This window comes from Alnus glutinosa, chromosome 11, assembly GCF_958979055.1.
Source record: "Alnus glutinosa chromosome 11, dhAlnGlut1.1, whole genome shotgun sequence".
Taxonomy (NCBI): Eukaryota; Viridiplantae; Streptophyta; class Magnoliopsida; order Fagales; family Betulaceae; genus Alnus; species Alnus glutinosa.
Genome location: NC_084896.1, coordinates 13,209,420 through 13,219,335, shown reverse-complemented (window position 1 = coordinate 13,219,335; position 9,916 = coordinate 13,209,420).

Sequence of the window (9,916 nt, the reverse complement as noted above, 5' to 3'; positions counted from 1 at the left end):
ATGATCATCATCCAGGAGGATGATAGAGGACTTATTATGCAGACCATGGTTAAAGGACAACAAATACAGATTGATCCAAAGCTTATCAGTGCTGTGATCGGAGTGCCTGTGTTATCAGTCTCCAGAGTTCCTTTTCCTGATGAGGCTCCCAACATTGATTTCCTGCATGATTTCTTTGGGACGAGACCCCAGAGAGAGGACAAGCCCCACTCCCAGATCAACATCGGTGCTTTTGCTCCTATGCACCGCTTTTTAGCAAAGATTATGGTGACTAACCTTTGGCCTCAAGCTCGTCCGAGTGAGCTTACCCTTAAGAAGGCCACCCTTCTATATTCCATCGTGATGCAGACTCCTTTTTGTAACGCCCCAAATTTGAGCCTGCAAATTCGTAAGCAGAAACCTCCGGTTTTCACGTGACATTACTACATCAGAGATAAACTCTCGCAGCGGAATATATTTTTTTTTTCTTCTAAAGCCTTAGGAATTGATAGCATAACACATTTAGAGCTGACTGAAATACCTCGATACGTTTATTAAAAGTTACTTAGGTTTATCTTTACATCCTATATGCACACTAGGTGCATCAAAATTAGTGCCACAGGCGGCACATAAGCATATAACATAAAACATGTCGAACATGACATTGTTATAAATATTTACATGCCATAAAACAAAACACATATAAACGCAACTAGTAATTTCTAAGCTAGCACATGATAGTTCGTTGATGGTTTCAAAAACCATCAAAACTGGCATATGGGTCCATGCCTTCATTCTCCAGATCTGCATCAGTAACTATGCAAATATGACATCATCATATTTACATAGACAAACAAGTGAGTCATCCATTTTCATATCTAAGTTACCATTAGATTAATAACAGTTCATAATTAATATAAATGCAAGAGTTGTATGAATATGCATCGTAGTAACCATTTAGTTTGTGTTTTATGATCATCTTACTTCAGACCTCTCGTTCTTAGGTATCCAAACCCGTTCATGTCCTTTGCCTCACACTTAAAGTCTTACCTGTTTGCACTGGAATCCTACCGGTCCCAGCATTAGTTATATATTAGGACTTCGGACACCCCTGGGTCATTATGAACCCCCTGGATCCACTGACTAGCCTTCCTTCCCCTTGCTACTACATCAGCTTGTTGATGGCTATCTCATCAGCCATTATATTAATTGGACACAACATGCAATGCATGAACAACCACATGCAATAAACACACACCACACAGTCCTAATGAAACATAGAATCATTCCTCAGTAAGTACATCCATACTTACCCTCTTCCCCGTGTAGTCCTTAGACTTCTTTTCTGTATAAAAATCCATCCATACAATAATATACAAATCAATTATCTATCAAATAAATCATTGTTTATAGACCCTCATCTCTTTATATTTATTATTATCCATCACTTCATTATATTTGAGACGATCACTTACGATAATCGTAAAACCTTGGTTCATTATTTGATGACGAGGCTATATGACCAATACCACCAAATATGAACTTGAAGGATTAAAATATATCATAAGGACAATAAGAGTAAATACGATCAACTCATGAAGGTCATAAGATCAGTCATGAGGACAGTGAAATTTAAATACGAAATATAAACACGATCAACTCATGAAAGTCATAAGATCAGTCATGAGGACAATGAAATATAAGTACGAAATATAAATACGATCAACTCATAAAAGTCATAAGATCAGTCATGAGGACAGTGAAATTTAAATACGAAATATAAACACGATCAACTCATGAAAGTCATAAGATCAGTCATGAGGACAATGAAATATAAGTACGAAATATAAATACGATCAACTCATGAAAGTCATAAGATCAGTCATGAGGACAATGAAATTTAAATACGAAATATAAATACGATCAACTCATGAAAGTCATAAGATCAGTCATGAGGACAATGAAATTTAAATACAAAATATAAATACGATCAACTCATGAAAGTCATAAGATCAGTCATGAGGCCAATTAAATGTAAAAGCATATTATATTACCCTTTACTTTAATTCTTTTATCTCTTAAGCTTATTGGGTCTTTTAAACAATTCATAAAAAAACAGTAATGAAATCAAATAGTAAGGAAGAAGTGTCAAGATTTACTTACCAATTTGAGTTGGAGAGAAAAATAACTTCAAGAACGCCAAAGTGGTTGTGTGGTAGAAGGAGAGAAAAAGGGAGAGAAAACCAAAGCACAAAGCTTTCAAGAAAGTTGTCTTGGATTGTGTGAAAAAACAAAGAGCCTTGCATGCTTATTTATAGGAGGAAGGTAGGGGTATTGAGGTGCAAAATGTAATAAAAGAATTACCCTATTGGATAAGTTCTTGCAAATAAGTCCTTGCTTTATTATCTAATTGCATTTTTGGGATTTTCGTCCAAATGGGGGCAGCTTACTCCGAGAATTTTTTTGATGGTCAAACTGACTCCGATTAACGTAAAATTTTGAGGGTAGATAGAGGACTTCAAGACAAACATTTTCCCTTTTTGGTTCGTCTCATTTTGAGTTCGTTTTGACGTAGTTTTGGTCAAGTCAAAGTTTCTGTCTATAAAGCCAAAATATCTTTTATCCACTTTCAGCGTTCACACTTGCTTTATTGATTTTTCCTCCTTTTCATGATTACTTTTGAGATATCCTATCCTTTCATCATTACTTTTGTTTTTTATACATAAATGTTTCTAGAAGCATGGAGATATTTTTCTTGCCAGTTTTTCGTTTAATATTGACAGTTGGGTTATTTAGGCTCGGGTCAAAAAGTCAACTGGTGGACTTTTTACTAACTTTTGCCACATGATAGATCTTTCTTTTGTAAGCACAACGGTTTTTGAATTATCTAAATCTGAGTTCGTTTGACCTGTTTTCGGTTCAATCAAAGTTTAAAGCTTAAATGTAACTTTTAGGTTTTTAAGGGATTTTAGGTTTTGATCTTTTAATTTTTTGAAACAACTTTAGGTTTGCTTATAAAAACATGTGGATATTGTCTCCTCAACAATATCAATGATTTCTTAAGAGCTTGAAATTACTGGGCGTTACACTTTTTGCCTGTGCAAGCACATCTTGCATACTATGCTCATGGTTCGAGATGAGAAGAACAAGAATATGTTGTTTGGGTGTCTAATCACTCAAATCTGCCTTTAGGTTGTGCTAGATATTTCAGACTTGGAGCCCCGCTCACGGATTCCAGATCCCTTTGGCATACAGAGTCTCATGAAGTCTAATGCCCAGTTGCGGCACGAGGCTCAAGGCGGTGTTCCTCAGCCTCCACCAGTTCCACCACCAGGAACTGCATCATCATCATCCCAGGTTGTGCCCCCTACTTTCGATATAGAGGCTGCATTTTCTCAGCTGATGTTATCCATGGGAGCTCTCAAGCGTGAAGTTAATCTTATTAGAGAGCGTGTGGAACAATGTCAGACTGACATCCGGGAATGCCTGCAGTACCATCACCCCAAGGCTGATGATGAGGACAGATTTTTTATTGTTCTTTTTGTTGTTTGCTTGTATGTAAACAATTTTTAAAATTGTGTTGACATTTTGTTTAAATACTTATGATTTTAATTGTTAGGTTGTGATTGGCCTCATTCTGTGTTTGGACAAAATCACTTGTTTGTAAAGATGCTTTTTAATAGGGATTCCACTATTCAGAAGTGTTTCAGATGTTTTTGCACTGCTTTCAAGATAGAAGATTTCAGAGTCCCTGTTAGCCGTCCGGACGATGTGTCATCCCTTTCGGATGCCCATCTGTCCACTATTCCATCCGTCCAGACGACGTGCCATACCGTCCAGACGCCCGACAGACCAAGCATCATCTGTCCAGACGACGTGCTTTCCCGTCCAGACCTTCACTGTTTCGAGAAGCTACTGTTCCAGCTTGAATCCGTTCGGACATTTCAGCAGCCCGTCTGGACGCCTCTCAGTGATCAATCAGCTTCAGATTCTTTCCAAGTTCAATTTAAGGGAAGATTACTTCAACCGTCCGGACGACGTGGATTCCCGTCCGGACGCGCTCTTATATAAGGCAAGAATCGCAATTCAAATATCACCATCCGGACGTTAGTTAGCCTTGGTCCGGACGCGCGTTCATCAGTTAAGAAAATTGCTGATTCGACTTCAACCGTTCGGACGACTGCCTATCATGGTCCGGACGTGGGCATAGCAGATATGGAAATTGCGTGTTGAAGATCAGCCATCTAGACGCTCATCCCCCATGGTCTGGACGCGCGAAGCCTTATAAGGAAATTACTTTCAGTGGACGTGCGACCGTCCGGACGACGTTGTCTCACCATCCAGATGCGGCTCTTAAACAGGAAAGATTTCTCAGCGAAATTTTTGGAAAAATCTGTCTCACAGTTGTCCGTCCGGACGGCCCATGTCCACCATCCGGACGGCACCTGCATATATCACTACAGTCGCCCATTCTATACCTCAGCCTATAAATAGAGGCCCCTGGGCATTGAGAACTGCAAGAATTCGGTATTGAATTCCACAAGTGCTCAAAGAAGTTATTTTGAGAAATCGTTGAGCTGATTAAGTTTCCTCTGAAGCCATTGCAAGTGTGTTGTTGCTGCGCTACAACTGAAGTCTATCTTAGGGGTTGGCCCTAAGGTAAATGATTCCATTGAAGACCCATTCAGGTAGGAGACCTGGTTGGGAAGCGTTCATGTTGGGTTACACGTTAGAGAGCAAGGTACGACCACTGCATCAGGGGTATGTGAGTGTTACTGCTTTGTATCTAGCTTTGTCTTCTGAATAGTGGATATCCTGGGTTTGGCTGCCCTGGAGTGGTTTTTCTCTTAATTGAGTTTTCACTTCATCAACAAAAATCTTTGTGTCTTTTATTTTCCGCATTGTTATTTTTGTTGTATTCTATTGCACACACTTGCCTTTTTATTTAGAAGTCAATTTTCAATTGGTATCAGAGCTTGGTACACTCTGAGAAGATTAATTTCTTGAATGTTATTTTGTTTGACTTCTATCATGTTTAATTTGAGTATGGATAAAGTTGCTTCTATTTCTCATGATATGTCTGTTCATAGAACCATGTTCATTAAGCCTATCATGTCTGATAATCATACTCAATCTATTTGTGGGGGTAAAGGGGTAAATCAGTCTATACTTACATGTCATCACTGTGGTATTACTGGTCATATTCGCCCAAATTGTTTCCAGATTAGGTCTCAAAAACCCTGGAACAAAACTCTTGTCCCTAGAAATGATGAACCAGGTTTTGAAGAACAAGTTGAAATGTTAAGTGATTAAGTTAAGCTCATTAGTGAGAAGTTAGCATACCTTACCCCTGGTCAATAATCATAAGAAAGCTTCCAAACAAGTCTGGGTCAAAAAGGAAGATAATCTGTGTTTAGTTTCTCATACTGCATTGAAAATTCTTGATGCTTGTTTGTGGTATTTGGATAGTGGTTGTTCTAAACACATGACAGGTGACAAGACCTTACTAAAAGAAGTTCATATGGGCAAAGGTGGACGGATCACCTATGGAGATGGAAGCCAATCCAAAGTCATCGGAAAAGGAATCATCGACATTCCAGGCCTCGGAACATCTCAGAAAGCTCTATATGTAGAAGGGCTCAAGGCAAATCTCCTCAGCATCAGAAAATTTTGCGTCAATGATTTGGTGGTGCAATTCTCCAAGAAGGAATGTAACATATTTGATAGCAGTGGCAAATGGCTTATGGGGGAAAAAGAACTGCTGACAATTGCTATGGTCTTCCTGGCCTTACTACTGATCCTCAGATTTTCTGCAACAAGGCAACCATAGATGACAGTGAGCTGTGGCACCAAAGGTTAGGGCATCTGAATTTCACTGATATGATGACAATTGCAGGCATAGACATTGTTAAAGGCCTACCCAAAATGGAAAAGACTGGAAAAGGAATCTGTGGTTCTTGTTAACTAGGGAAACAAACTCGAGCAGCTCATAAGAAGACCTCAGGTATTCAAACTTCCAAAAATTTAGAATTACTGCACATGGATCTCATGGGTCCCACTAGAAATGCTAGTCTAGGTGGGAAAATTTATATTCTGGTAATTGTGGATGATTTCTCTCGATATACATGGGCTATTCCTATTCGGGAAAAATCTGATGCTTTTGATCCAGCTCAGCATTTATTCAAGAAGATTTAGGTTGAGCAAAAATGCCAAATCATGAGAATCCGCAGTGATCATGGAAGAGAATTCAAAAATTCCAAGTTTGAAGAATTCTGTCTCTCATATGGAATCAAGCAGGAATTTTCTTCTCCTATCACTCCTCAGCAGAATGGTGTAGTTGAAAGAAAGAACAGGGTAATTCAGAAGATGGCTCGTGTGATGATCCACTCTAAGAATCTTGCTCAACATTTCTGGGGAGAAGCTGTAAACACTGCATGTCATATTATCAACAGAGTCTATCTGAGGCCTGAAACAAGCAAGACTCCCTATGAAATCTGGCGAGGTAAAAAGCCCACGGTAAAGTATTTCAGAACCTTTGGAAGTACATGCTATATCCTTCGTGATAGGGAGAATCTTGGGAAATTTGATCCAAAGAGCGATGAAGGCATATTTTTGGGATATTCCTCTACCAGTCGTGCTTACAGAGTTTTCAATAAAAGAACAGAGACTGTGATGGAATCCATAAATGTCGTCATTGATGATGAAGAAGTTGATAGACCAAGTAGCGAGGAAGAAAATCAGCTCGCTCCAGTGGAAGTTACTGATGAAACAACTGATAATGACAAGGCATCTCCAATTATGTCTCCGAATGAGCCTCCTTCCCCTCTCACGGTTTCAGATACAACGTTCAGTATTTCTGAAGATGAAGATGAAGATGCTCCTGCAAATCCTCCCAAACGGTCATTGGTGAAGCACAATCATCCTCCACAGCAGCTCCTTGGAACCATAGATGAAGGGCCTAGGCTAAGGAGCAGAGTCATTCAGCCTAACAGTGAAGTAGCCAATCAAATCTCCTACCGCTGCTACCTTGCTCAGTCAGAACCCAAGAAAGTTGATGAAGCCCTACAGGATGAAGGCTTGGTGTCTGCCATGCATGATGAGCTCCATCAATTCACTAGAAATGATGTTTGGACCTTGGTTCCCCGTCCTGCAGAATATAATATCATTGGTACTAAGTGGATTTTCAAGAATAAAACAGATGAGCATGGCATCGTGATTCGGAATAAAGCTCGCCTTGTTGCCCAGGGATACACTTAGATAGAGGGAGTAGACTTTGATGAAACCTTTGCTCCAGTTGCTAGGTTAGAATCCATCAGAATTCTTCTCTCCATTGCTTGTCATCTTGGGTTCAAGCTATACCATATATCCTGTAAAGAGTGCCTTTCTGAACGGTGTTCTTCAAGAAGAAGTTTATGTAGAACAGTCGAAGGGTTTTCAAGATCCTCGTCATCCCCATCATGTGTACAAGCTGAAGAAAGCTTTATATGGGCTTAAGTAGGCTCCTCGGGCATGGTATGAGCGTCTCACCACTTATCTCTTGGCTAAGGGATTTACAAGGGGACAAGCTAACCGGACCTTGTTCATCAGAAATCAAGGTACTCACAAACTCATTGCTCAGATCTATGTTGATGACATCATTTTTGGAGCTACCTTAGATTCTCTTGCTCATAAGTTTTCTGAAGAAATGAAGCAAGAATTTGAGATGAGCATGATTGGTGAGCTGAACTATTTTCTTGGCCTTCAAGTCAAGCAAACTACTGAAGGCATCTTCATCTCTCAGTCCAAGTATGCTAAGGATCTGGTCAAAAGGTTTGGTTTGGATGGAAAGAGTCGTGCCCGAACTCCCATGAGCACCAGCATCAAGATCAGTAGTGATCTTGCAGGAAAATCTGTTGATCCATCCCTGTACAGAAGTATGATAGGAAGTCTCCTGTATCTTACAGCCAGCCGACCAGACATAGCCTTCAGTGTGGGAGTTTGTGCTCGTTTTCAGGCATATCCTAAGGAATCTCACCTCACTGCAGTCAAGCGTATCATCAGGTATGTAAATGATACCCTTCTTTATGGCATTTGGTATTCTAGAGAAACAAATCTTGTTGTTGCAAGATACTCTGATGCAGATTGGGCTGAAAATACAGATGATAGAAAGAGCACCTCGGGAGGATGTTTCTATGTGGGGAACAATCTTGTAGCGTGGATGAGCAAGAAACAAGCTTCTATATCTCTCTCCACTGCTGAGGCTGAGTACATTGCTGCGGGTAGTTGTTGTACCCAATTACTGTGGATGAAGACACTGCTAGGCGACTACGGATTCTCTCAAGATACTATGGTTATCAACTGTGATAATACTAGTGCTATCAATATCTCCAAGAATCCCGTTCAGCACTCTCGGACCAAGCACATCGACATCAGACATCACTTCTTACATGATCTTGTGGAATCCGAGGTAGTTTCTCTCTCGTTTATCCCCACTGAAAATCAATTGGCTGACATTCTTACCAAACCTCTAGATGGTAGCAGGTTTGAGTCCCTTCGGAAAGCCATTGGTGTTTGTGCCATGTCCTAGACATGATGTTTCCATGCTAGGATGAGCTCCTTGTCTTGTCCTCTGATAGCATGATGTTGTAAAAAAAAAAAAGGGTGTTTGTAGCAGGGTAGTCTTTCACAAGGTATGTCAGCAATCTCATGTATCCCTTCTGGTTTACTAGTTCATTGAGCTTTGATGTATTATGCTTACATGTGGCTGAGAACATAAGTTTAACATATGCAAAGTTGTTCCTGCTCATTGTTATGTTTGATAGTTGCTTGTCTCATGTGATGACTTCGTACACTATCCTAGACTCCCCAAAGGTGTGTATTTTTTCTTCTCTGACTTTTTGATCCTAGAATTCTGAATAAGAGAAGAGGTTTTTGATAAGATAGTCAAATTGACCACATGCTAGTTGAACCTAGCACCTAAAAACTCTGGCATTTCCTTTAGATTGCAGCATTATAAGAATCAAGCAGTACATCATATGAATTCTGTGCTTTAATTATTCACTGCTTATGTGCTGAATTCGCTTTATGCCTTGCCCTCTACGTGCAAGAAAAACATTTACTTTGTCCTTCATGGTACAAGTAAAACAATTAGGTGCTGCATCTCAGGGGGAGTGTATCAGATGAGGGTGGCTAGGCCCTAGTAAGTTATAAGGTTTGACTTTTGACTAATCTTGCATTGATTGTCTCTCTCATCTAGAAAATCTGGTTGCTTCTTGCCATATTTGTAGAAATCAAACCTTGTGGGAACAGAGTCTTCACACACACACACCCACATTGCATGAGTTGAGCAAGCTATTTTCATTATTTTGTTGGCAGTGTAATCTTTGTATATGCTATACTTATCTATCAACTCCATGTTTGCATAATTCTGACTTGCTCCTTGACTGTTTTTTTTCAGACGGATATACATGCATGAGCTACTATACTTGTGAAGAATCTAACCTTGTTGCTTTCTCTCTTGTCAACAAATTTTTTCTTCTTGTTTATGTTTTGCTAAACGCTGTTGAACTTATATTACTCTGTTTCCCGGGTCCTTCTGAGACCGTTAGGGGGAGTAATTTTTATTACAGTTGGGTGTTTTATTACTCTGTTTTACACTTTGTTCCTTTGTGACAAAAATGGGGAGTAATTTTTATTTTGTGGACCGGGAATGTATTTCCAAACCGGTCAAGTGATTTTTGTCCCAAAATGGCCAAAGGGGGAGTTTGTTAGGTTGTGATTGGCCTCATTCTGTGTTTGGACAAAATCATTTGTTTGTAAAGATGCTTTTTAACAGGGATTCCACTATTCAGAAGTGTTTCAGATGTTTCTACACTACTTTCAAGACAGAAGATTTTAGAGTCCCTGTCAGCCGTTAGGACGACGTGTCATCCCGTCAGGATACCCATCTGTCCACTAT